The sequence below is a fragment of the Phoenix dactylifera genome, unplaced genomic scaffold (assembly GCF_009389715.1).
Source record: "Phoenix dactylifera cultivar Barhee BC4 unplaced genomic scaffold, palm_55x_up_171113_PBpolish2nd_filt_p 001098F, whole genome shotgun sequence".
Taxonomy (NCBI): Eukaryota; Viridiplantae; Streptophyta; class Magnoliopsida; order Arecales; family Arecaceae; genus Phoenix; species Phoenix dactylifera.
In genome coordinates this window covers 54,378-64,291 of record NW_024068444.1, presented here as the reverse complement: position 1 = coordinate 64,291, position 9,914 = coordinate 54,378, and the positions used below count along the sequence as shown (strand labels likewise).

General features: G+C 43.7%; 1 pseudogene; it reads right to left on the bottom strand.

Moving 5' to 3' along the window:
• Window positions 1-6,528: 6,528 nt before the first annotated feature.
• LOC120107978 lies at window positions 6,529-7,979 on the bottom strand (annotated as a pseudogene).
• Window positions 7,980-9,914: the final 1,935 nt, after the last annotated feature.

Genomic DNA, 9,914 nt, shown 5'->3' with positions numbered 1-9,914 from the left:
ATGTCAGAGAAGAGCCTTGAATGCGAGGAAGACGTTTGGAGGATGGACTTCAATGCACTTCTTCCTTCTTTCTCTTGTATTTACTCTTGAGAGGCTTTGGTAGGTGGAAATCCCTTTTGCTTTGAATGGAGTCTCTCTCTTGATGTCTATTACTGTTTACTCTGGCTATTTAAGCAATCTCCATCAAAAAATAGCCGTTAGACACACTTTTAGAGCCGTTCTGTACAGTCTGCAACTCCTGACATAATGTCCGTTGGGATCGGAGTCGACTCGCTCGATCTGGAGTCGACTCGGCTGTTGCTGGAGTCGACTCATGCTTTACGGGAGACAACTCGCCCACTGTTCAAAATTTGAAATAAAGTACTGTCCCGTTCTGGAGCCGACTCGGCCAAACTTGGAGTCGATTCGCCAATGTCCGGAGATGACTCGGCCCTTCGGAGACGACTCGTTCTCAGAGTTTCAGAGATCTATTTTTCTGCATTTCTTTCTCGAGTCGACTCGGATCATCTTGGAGTCGACTCGGCTCTCAGAGCCCGAAAACTAATCCTCTGTGTTTGGAGTTGAACTGCCTCGGAGTCGACTCGCACTTTGTTGGAGTCGACTCGGCTCTCAGAATCCGAAAACTGATCCTCTGTGTTTTGGCTTGAACTGCCTTCTAGTCTTGCTTTCCTCTGAGAGTCGACTCGTACTTAACTAGGAGTCGACTCGCCAAACTTCGGAGTCGACTCGTAACCTTCTGGAGTCGACTCGGTTGCAGGGTCTGAAATACATTGTTCTGTCTTTCTTCTGTTACCCTTTGGAGTCGACTCGAAAACGTCGGAAGTCGACTCGGCAACCATCGGAGTCGACTCGAACCCTTTTGGAGTCGACTCGCTGACAGGGTCTAAAAATCAACTTTCTGTCTTTCTGTCAGTTCTCAGTCGGAGTCGACTCGTAGTGTATCGGAGTCGACTCGAGCATGTGCCAGAACTTCTGAAACACTTGGAGTCGACTCGTAACCTTCAGGAGTCGACTCGAGCTTCAGACTTTGGTTCAAACTGAGTTCCATACTTAGCCAAAATGTATTGAACCAAAGCTAGAGACACTTAAACATAAATTCACAAATATTTGGCTGAAACACTAGATTGAATTCATTAGTATAACATAAGATATACTCAAATGCTTTGAGCTCATCAAAATCAAATAGGGTTATAATCAATCACTCCACAAAGATTGGAGGCGCACCAATATATTCCACACTCGCGTCGAGCATGCCAACAAGTCTCTAAACCTCATCATTGACAATGGAAGCTGCATGAACATCATTTCTGAAGAAGTGCTAAAAAAGCTGAATCTGAAACCGGTACCGCATCCAAAGCCGTATCGGGTAAGTTGGATCGAAGACTCTTCCATCCCTGTTAAACAAAGATGCTTGATCAGTTTTTCACTTGGTAAGGACTTCCGAGATGAAGTATGGTGCAATGTTCTGCCCATGAAGGCGTTCCATCTTCTTCTAGGAAGACCTTGGTTGTATGATCATAGTGTCGAGTATGATGGTCGATCCAATTGTTATTCTCTATATTGTGCCAACAAAAGAGTTGTGTTAAAGCCCCTTCGGATCATGGATTTTACCTCTGAAAATCTGATAATCCAACGGGTTCTAACCATGAGAAAGTTTGAAGCTTGTAGCCGAGAGATTGGAGTCATGTATGCACTAGTGTCTAGGAAAGTTGGGGCTGAAATTTCAGAAGTTGTTCCTCTTGATTTCAAGTCTATATTGGATGATTTTTCTGATGTAACCCCTGAGGACCTTCCCAAGAAGCTTCCACCGATGAGGGACATCCAACATGCCATAGATTTGGTGCCCGGTTCAAGCTTACCGAATCTTTCCGCATACTGGCTGAATCCGAGACAACATGAGGAGCTTCATCGCCAAGTCCAAGAACTTTTGGACAAGGGATTCATCCGAGAGAGCCTCAGTCCATGTGCCGTCCCGGCTCTACTTACTTCCAAGAAGGATGGTTCATGGAGAATGTGCGTGGACAGTAGAGCAATCGACAAGATTACAGTGAAGTACCGTTTTCCGATCCCGCGGCTTGACGACATGCTGGATTTGTTGCATGGAGCCACCATCTTCTCCAAGTTGGACCTTCAAAGTGGCTACCACCAGATCAGAATCAGACTTGGGGATGAGTGGAAGATGGCATTAAGACCAAGGATGGCCTCTATGAATGGATGGTTATGCCGTTTGGTCTCTCCAATGCACCAAGTACTTTCATGCGGGTTATGAATCAAGTGCTGAAACCGTACATTGGGCGCTTTGTGGTTGTTTATTTTGATGACATTTTGATTTTCAGTCATAGCCGTGTGGAGCATCAGCAACATCTTCGCCAAGGCTTCTTACACTTCGATCAGGAAAAACTTTATGTTAACCTGAAGAAGTGCTTCTTTGCTGAATCACAAGTACCATTCCTTGGTTTCATAATTTCAGATCAAGGTGTTGCAAGCGGATCCGAAGAAAGTTCGTGCCATTCGGAGTGGCCGACGCCAGTAACATTCATGAGATGAGGAGCTTCATGGCTTGGCTTCCTTCTACCGCCGTTCATAAGAAATTTCAGCAGCATAGTAGCACCAATCACCAATTGTATGAAGGCTGAAAATTTTTATTGGACGCCGGCCGCCACTAGAGCCTTTGAAGATATCAAGGAACGTCTAACCCAAGCCCCAATTCTTCGACTTCCAGACTTTGATCAGCTCTTCGAAGTCGCTTGTGATGCTTCTCACATGGGATTGGTGGAGTTCTGAGCCAAGAAGGTCATCCCGTCGCCTTCTACAGCCGAAAAAGCTCAACGACGCCAAGCGAAGGTATTCCACTTATGATATTGAGTTTTATGTTGTGGTTCAAACTCTTAAACATTGGAAGCATTATCTTCTACATCGAGAGTTTGTCATGTACACCGACCATGACTCTTTAAAGTACATCAATTCACAAAAGAAGCTAAGTGCACGACAATGCGAGATGGGTGGATGTGCTGCAGCAATTTACTTTTGTATTGAAGCATAGGCCGGGTGCAGAAAATCGAGTCGCTGATGCCCTTAGCCAGAAGACACATGTTCTCACTTTGAATGCAGAAGTAACGGGCTTCAATGATCTGAAATTCTATATTCTACTGATGCATATTTTCAGCCTATCTACAACCGAAATTTCAACAGGAAGTCACCGGCAGCATTCTGATTTTTGATCATGACGGCTTTCTCTCCGTGGCACACGCCTATGTACTCCAAAAAACCTCTCTTCGTGACCACATCATCCGGGAGGTTCATGGGGGAGGTCTTGCTGGTCACTTCGGCGTGACAAGACCGTCGTTATGATGGAGGGACAAGTTCTATTGGCCGACCTTGCGCAAGGATGTCCACCGAATCATCAAACATTGCGAACTTGTCAACTAGCAAGGGAACAAAATCCAATGCCGGCCTCTACTCTCCACTGCCATTGCCGAGCTCACCATGGGAGACCTCAACATGGACTTCGTGCTTGGGTTGCCCAAGACGGTACGAGGACATGATTCTATTTTTGTCATTGTTGACAGGTTTTCAAAGATGTCGCACTTTGTGCCCTGTGCGAAGACTTATGATGCATCACGAGTTGTTGATTTGTTCTTGAAAGAAGTGGTTCGTCTACATGGGCTCCCGAGACTATTGTATCTGATCGTGATGTTAAGTTCGTTAGCTATTTGTGGAAGATACTTCGGGTGAAGCTTGGCACCCGTCTTTCCCTTCTCCAGCGCCTATCACCCCAAACCGATGGGCAGACCGAGGTGGTCAAACGCAGTCTTGGAAACCTTCTTCGATGCTTAGTCCGGGATCATGTGAAGTCATGGGATCTGATTTTACCCATGCCGAGTTTGCCTACAACAGCAGTGTCAACCGTACCACAGGATTGTCACCTTTCGAGATTGTTCTCGAGTTCAAGACGCGGCGGCCTATTGATCTTGTAACCACTTCCCATCAACACAAGGCCAGCGAAGGTGGTGAAGACTTCATTAGGCACATACAAGACATCCATGCTGAAGTTCGACGTCGTTGGTCACCAACACCGAGATTTACAAGCAACAAGCAGACTTGAAGCGACGTCTCCTGGAATTCAAAGAAGGAGACCTTGTGATGACGCGGTTGAGTGCTGAACGCTTCCCTCGCAGAAATTTTCAGAAGCTACGTCCTCGTCGCGCCGGCCCCTTCAAGGTACTGAACGAATCGGACCTAATGCATATGTGCTTGATTTGCCTGAAGACTTGCAGGTTAGCCCAATTTTCAATGTTGAAGACCTGCAACTCAACGAAGGTCACTTTGCTGAAGATGAAGACCTCCAGCCGTCCCCCATCATTACCACGTCGATCAGCCCTAAAGACACCATTGAAGACATCTTGGATGATCAGATTGGTGTCCACACGTCGAGGGGGATATCAGAAATTTTTGGTTAAATGGAAGGGACCAATTTCATATTGCTCTTGGTTGAAGACGGAAGAAGTCCAACGGCTGAACCCAGATCTTACGAGCTCTATCAGTCACAGAACTCGATAGAGTCGAGTCTTTTTCCAATCGGGGAGAGTTGATGCAGGGGCACTACCCTCATTCTAATGGCGTGGGACATTGGGTGAGGGGTGAAAAGAATTTGAGTCCAAGAACAGTTGAGTCAAGCTGAAATTAGATTGAGTCCCTGCAATAAGTGATTTGATTCACAATGGGTTAGCCTCTTCAGTGTCAATTAGATTGAGTCCAAGGCGTGAATGGGTCCATGGATAATTAGAAGTGGTCACATGTCAAAATAAAGAGAAGTTCAACCATGAAGACCTCTCACATGTGGAAGAAATTCAGAGTTCAGATCCAGTTGAAATCCATGACAGATTGAACACCTTATGGTATTTTGAAGATTTCGAGAGCTACAGAAGTCTGATTAAGTTGATTCAAATTTTGTTGGAAAGTAGACATCCGTAGCTTTCCAATGACTATAAGAACATAAAATTTGGAGATCAGATGACATTTGAGGAATCTCCCGAACGTCATGCTGATGTTGGTACCCGAGAAGGAGTTCCACCTAGATAAATATCATGGCATGCGGCTGAATTCCTTTTGATGGGTTTCAATCCACACGCCATAGATATGGATCTTAGGTGTCTAGGCTTAGGTGTCAAGGCCTTTGATTGGTCAACTAGAAAATTTAAATTTTGAATTGAGTCCACATGTAATTAGGAGTCCAATTTAAAATTCTGTGTAGTTCTTATCCTTATCCTTTGCCAACCTTTCCTTCTATATAAAGGAGGGTATGATGAATGAAGTTAGTTTTGGATTTCGAAATTTTTCCTTGTGATCGTGAGGAGGGGCAAGTCCCTTGCTTGGTGCGACCCTAAGAGGCTCAAGGAAGAGGTGGGACGCCTCCCCTTCATGCCTTCCAAGTTTGAATTAGTTTGGATGAGATTTCCAAACTAATTCATCCTTATCCACTCTCTCTCTTCCTTATTTCATGCCTTGTTCTCTTAGGTGTGCCTCTTTGTGTGCCACATCAAACCTCCCCCAGCCGTATTCCTCATGCCACAACCCCTTCCCACGGTCCTCCTTGAGTCCTAATTCCACATAGGACTCTAAATAACCCAAGCCGGTCAATCCATTAGGTGCAAACCAATTCAGCCGCCCACTCAATTGGGTGCCCAATTCTAGTCACTTGGTTGAATCCGCGAACCCAATCTCACCCATCCAATAACCCATGTTCTTCCTCCTTCCTTCCACCACGAAAAACCCTAGCCTCCATTGCTATTGCTTTGGAAAAAAAAAAGAAAAAAAAAAGATTCAGCCACCCTCAAAAAAAAAAAAATTCTGCAACCCTATATTTTTCTTGTTGATCCAGTTTGTATCATACATCGCAATAAATAATTTAAATAATAGTTGGAGCTCCACATGACAGTGGATGATTGAATTGCACTCTCCGGTTCAGTACTCGGACGCCACAAACAGTGTAGGAAGACCATAACGTTAAAACAGACGCACAAATACAAGCTTAACTTTTTCCCGACGGGAATTGAGGTGAGCTTTCAGAGCCCACTCCTACGGTTTGTTAAGTCACCATTGATTGCTCCCAGGACCATCATTACAAACTGAAACCTGTTTCCCCAGGCCCTGAAACATGAAGAGGGAAAGGAAGGACGACTCGTAAGGTCGGAGCCAGGAGCAGAGAGGCATGCAGCCATGGCACGCGCGGTGGAGTGAAGGCACAAAGAAACGAGTAAAGAGCTGCCTGCTTTTTCTGACTTTGCGGCACAGTCTAGTAGAATGGTAGTACGAGTACATAATATACTTTCAATCATCAGATCAAAAGAAGAGACAAAGGGAATAGAAGATACATACACAATTAGTAGCTTAGTAATAGTACTAACACTAATAGGCTACCATCCCAAGGCTGGGGACAAAATAACTAAAGAACAAAACCAACACAAAAAGTCCTTTTCCCTTTTTTTTTTTTTTTGTGAAGCTCCCACTTCACTGTAATTTGTGCTGCTACCTAGCGATATCAGCCTGCAGGGAGGAATTATATCCAACCTGCTCCTTCTCCCACCTCAGCGTTGCCCAACCGCGTCTTGGACGGGCACGTATTCCTGCGTCACGAGTTGAACAATAGCTCTCACATCATAAAACAACAAGAAATTAGGAAGTCATATTGAGCACATAAAATAAAGGAACCAAAGGCCATAGGCCCACTGGAAAGAAAGATCACATGAGAATATAAGCTAGAGAAAGTGTAAAACAAGAGGTATTATATTAGAGATGGACAATGGACTTGGTATATTTTAATATTGTGGGGGAGTGTTGAAAATAGAAGAGGACTATAATAAACTAAAGACCAAGTCGTAGAGGACTTTTTTTGGGGGCTACCTCAAGCTTTTGGATCAGGTCCTTCGCATTGGGGGCGGAAACGATGATGTGGCGCTGGAAGGGCTGGATGAAGCCGTCGTCGACGGCCTTATCTATGAAGGCCAGCAGCGAGTTATAATACCCATCCACATTCAGCAAACCAACCTACCATTACAACCAAAATTGTGTCTAATTCGAGTCCTTTTTATATATACTTGGATAGAGGGATTATAATGGTGCATAGGATTGGATTGGAATAGATTACGTACAGGTTTGTTGTGGATGCCCGAGTGGCGCCAAGTTATCACCTCCAGCAGCTCCTCCAGCGTGCATACCCACCTAAATTGGAAAACATACAAACATACGTAGTTTACAATCTAGCAGGAAATAAAAAAGTAGCTAACGAAGAAATAACTGCAAGGGAAAAAAAAAACCAGGTAAAGGCAATGAAACGCGTCGGAGTGTCGAGCCATCTCCGCCTTCCTCTGATGCATGCTTGCAACTGCTTTTAACCTCTCCCACCGTCTCCCCAGTTATCTGGTGGGTAAATAGAGTTAATCGTAGGTAAAGATGGATGGCATTTGAGCGGAAAAACAAGAGAGTTATCAAGAATTAGACCTCTTTGCCATTAGAGTCCTCGGAATAATCCTGAAATGAATTAAAAGTTTATAAGAGAAAAATTAAAAAGGAAGAAAATGACGAATCGATGAACACATAGGAGGAATAAAGATGTTGGATGAGGATAGAAGAAGGCGACTGCCTCACCGATAACATGGCCACCTCCACTGTGGACGGCTCCAGATACGAGGCCCATCAGGCCAATGCTCCCACCTCCATAAACCAAATCCACCTTCCTCGCCACCTAGCCCACATTTCGTTTGACCAACCCATCCAATCTTAATCCACTAAAAACATAAACCAGAAGAGAGACAAAAAAAAAGGAGAGGAAAAAAAAAGATACAATACAGATGTCTTACCAGCTCTTTGCCAAGCTCCACGGCTGCATCTTGGTAGCAGTTCCTTTTCCCGGTGCTGCTGCCACAGAAAACACAGACCCTCTTAAACCTTGATGACTTGCCTACCTTGGCTTCCTCCATCTACCCAACTCTCTGATTCCTGTTCTTCTCTAAGTTTTAACCCTCGCTCTACTTTTCACCAGATAACTTCCCCTTTTTTGCCTTGGAAGTTGGACGGCACTTCTCTCCCTCTCTCAAAAGATAACTCTGGCCCTAGCTAAAGAAGTTAACCCGGTTATATATAACCCTTCTTGACTCCCTTTCTCTCTCTTTATCTTTGCACCATGAGACAAAAACTAGAGAGAGAAGGGAGTCTCTGGATAAAATAGGGAAGAGTTCCATCCGCCTACGTAGCAATGTAATATTAAAATGCAAAATATAGGGAAAAAAGACATTTGAGATGGAGGACATTCTCTCCCACTCTCCCCCATGCTTTCAAATCTACCGCCACCTCTCCGAAACTCTGCGTTGGGCTTAGCACAAGTAATCATCACCCATAGGCATTTCACACGTGCGGACAGTTCATTTCCCTTAGCAACCTCTCTCGCACACAGAGGCCACCCCACTAGGTTCCTAACATCACCTTGTCTTATTACTTGTCCTTTGTAGCTAGACAACCACAATACCATATACTCCGTAGCTACAACATTAGCTACCTTTTGGAGTTCGGCAAGGACAAGAGGCTATTTTACCCAAAAAAAAAAAAAAAAGGACAAAGAGGCTAAGCTAAGGCCTTGGGCACGTTAACCTACTTACTAGGAAGTAGGACAGCACAACAAGCTGCATTGGTTGCTGAAAGTGGGTCTGAGAGGCAGATAGCAGCAATAAAGCGATATCGTTCGTATGCCTGACAGTTGCAGCAAAGGATGGCCAGATCTCCTTCTCACTGTTCGTAGGCTGTGTTTAATGCTGGTGATGCGGCGCTGATTAACGGATTGTGTCATCTGATAAGCTGCAGGCACTGTTACTTCTTGCAGCGTTACTAAATCACCGCCAGGATTCCCTCGTATTTATGAGCTGTCTATGGCTCTGGTATGGCGTTTTATCCACTTTTATTTACTATAGTGTTTTCAGAAAAAAATATTGTTTGCTATAGTTATGAGGTCATTTTCCTTATGCGAGAGAGTAGCTCTGGTGACCTTCCGCACCACCCGGAAACAGCGGCACAAAGCAGTGCTGTGGCTAGCTAGCATGGCCGAGATATGACGTGATTAGGGAATATAAACCTAGCTCGGGTAAACCATGACTTGGTTAGGCATCAAAGTTGTGGTTTTTGTAGGGTTGAGAATGTTGGAATTTTATGAATATCATGTAGAATATTAGAACACAAAAAATATGGATCCAATCCATTAAAAAGATTAAAGTGTATCTTGAAAAAGTCCTGAGCAACTATTAATATTGCAATGCTTTGTGGAAGAAGAAAGCACAAAATAGAGTACATCTTATTAGCAATATATCACCTAAATAAATAAATAAATCTAATAATTGCAATTAACTAAAAAGCTTAAATGGAATAATATATATATTATTCCGAATCAAAATAAATCTATTTTTATCACAAAAAAAAAATATATTCTAATACAAAATAAATCTAGTTCATTTAATAAATTCAAATTGTGAAATTGCAATCCTACAGATTTACTAATATTGAATTTAAAACAAAAAGTAAGAGGAAATAGCATGCTTGCAGGCCGGTCGAAGTGCGTAGACGTTGTCTCAAAAAATGTTTGCCCCCACGTACGGGTCTCCCGGCAATTCTCCTCAGAGATACGACGACCCTAAACTTCTTCTTCGGTACGTCTCGGACGAAGCCAAATCGAACCCGATCGGACTTGTAGAGCTAGCGAAGAACGAAATAAAAAGGAATTAAATAAACTGAATAGAATTGCAAAAATAAAAATCAGAAGTGGCTAAGAGGAAGAAATTTTTCTCTGTAATTTTTTTGGTGTTTTTTTCTAATTTTTCTTGTCCAAAATAAGATTATATAGAGGGGTATTTATAGGGGTATTTGAGCAA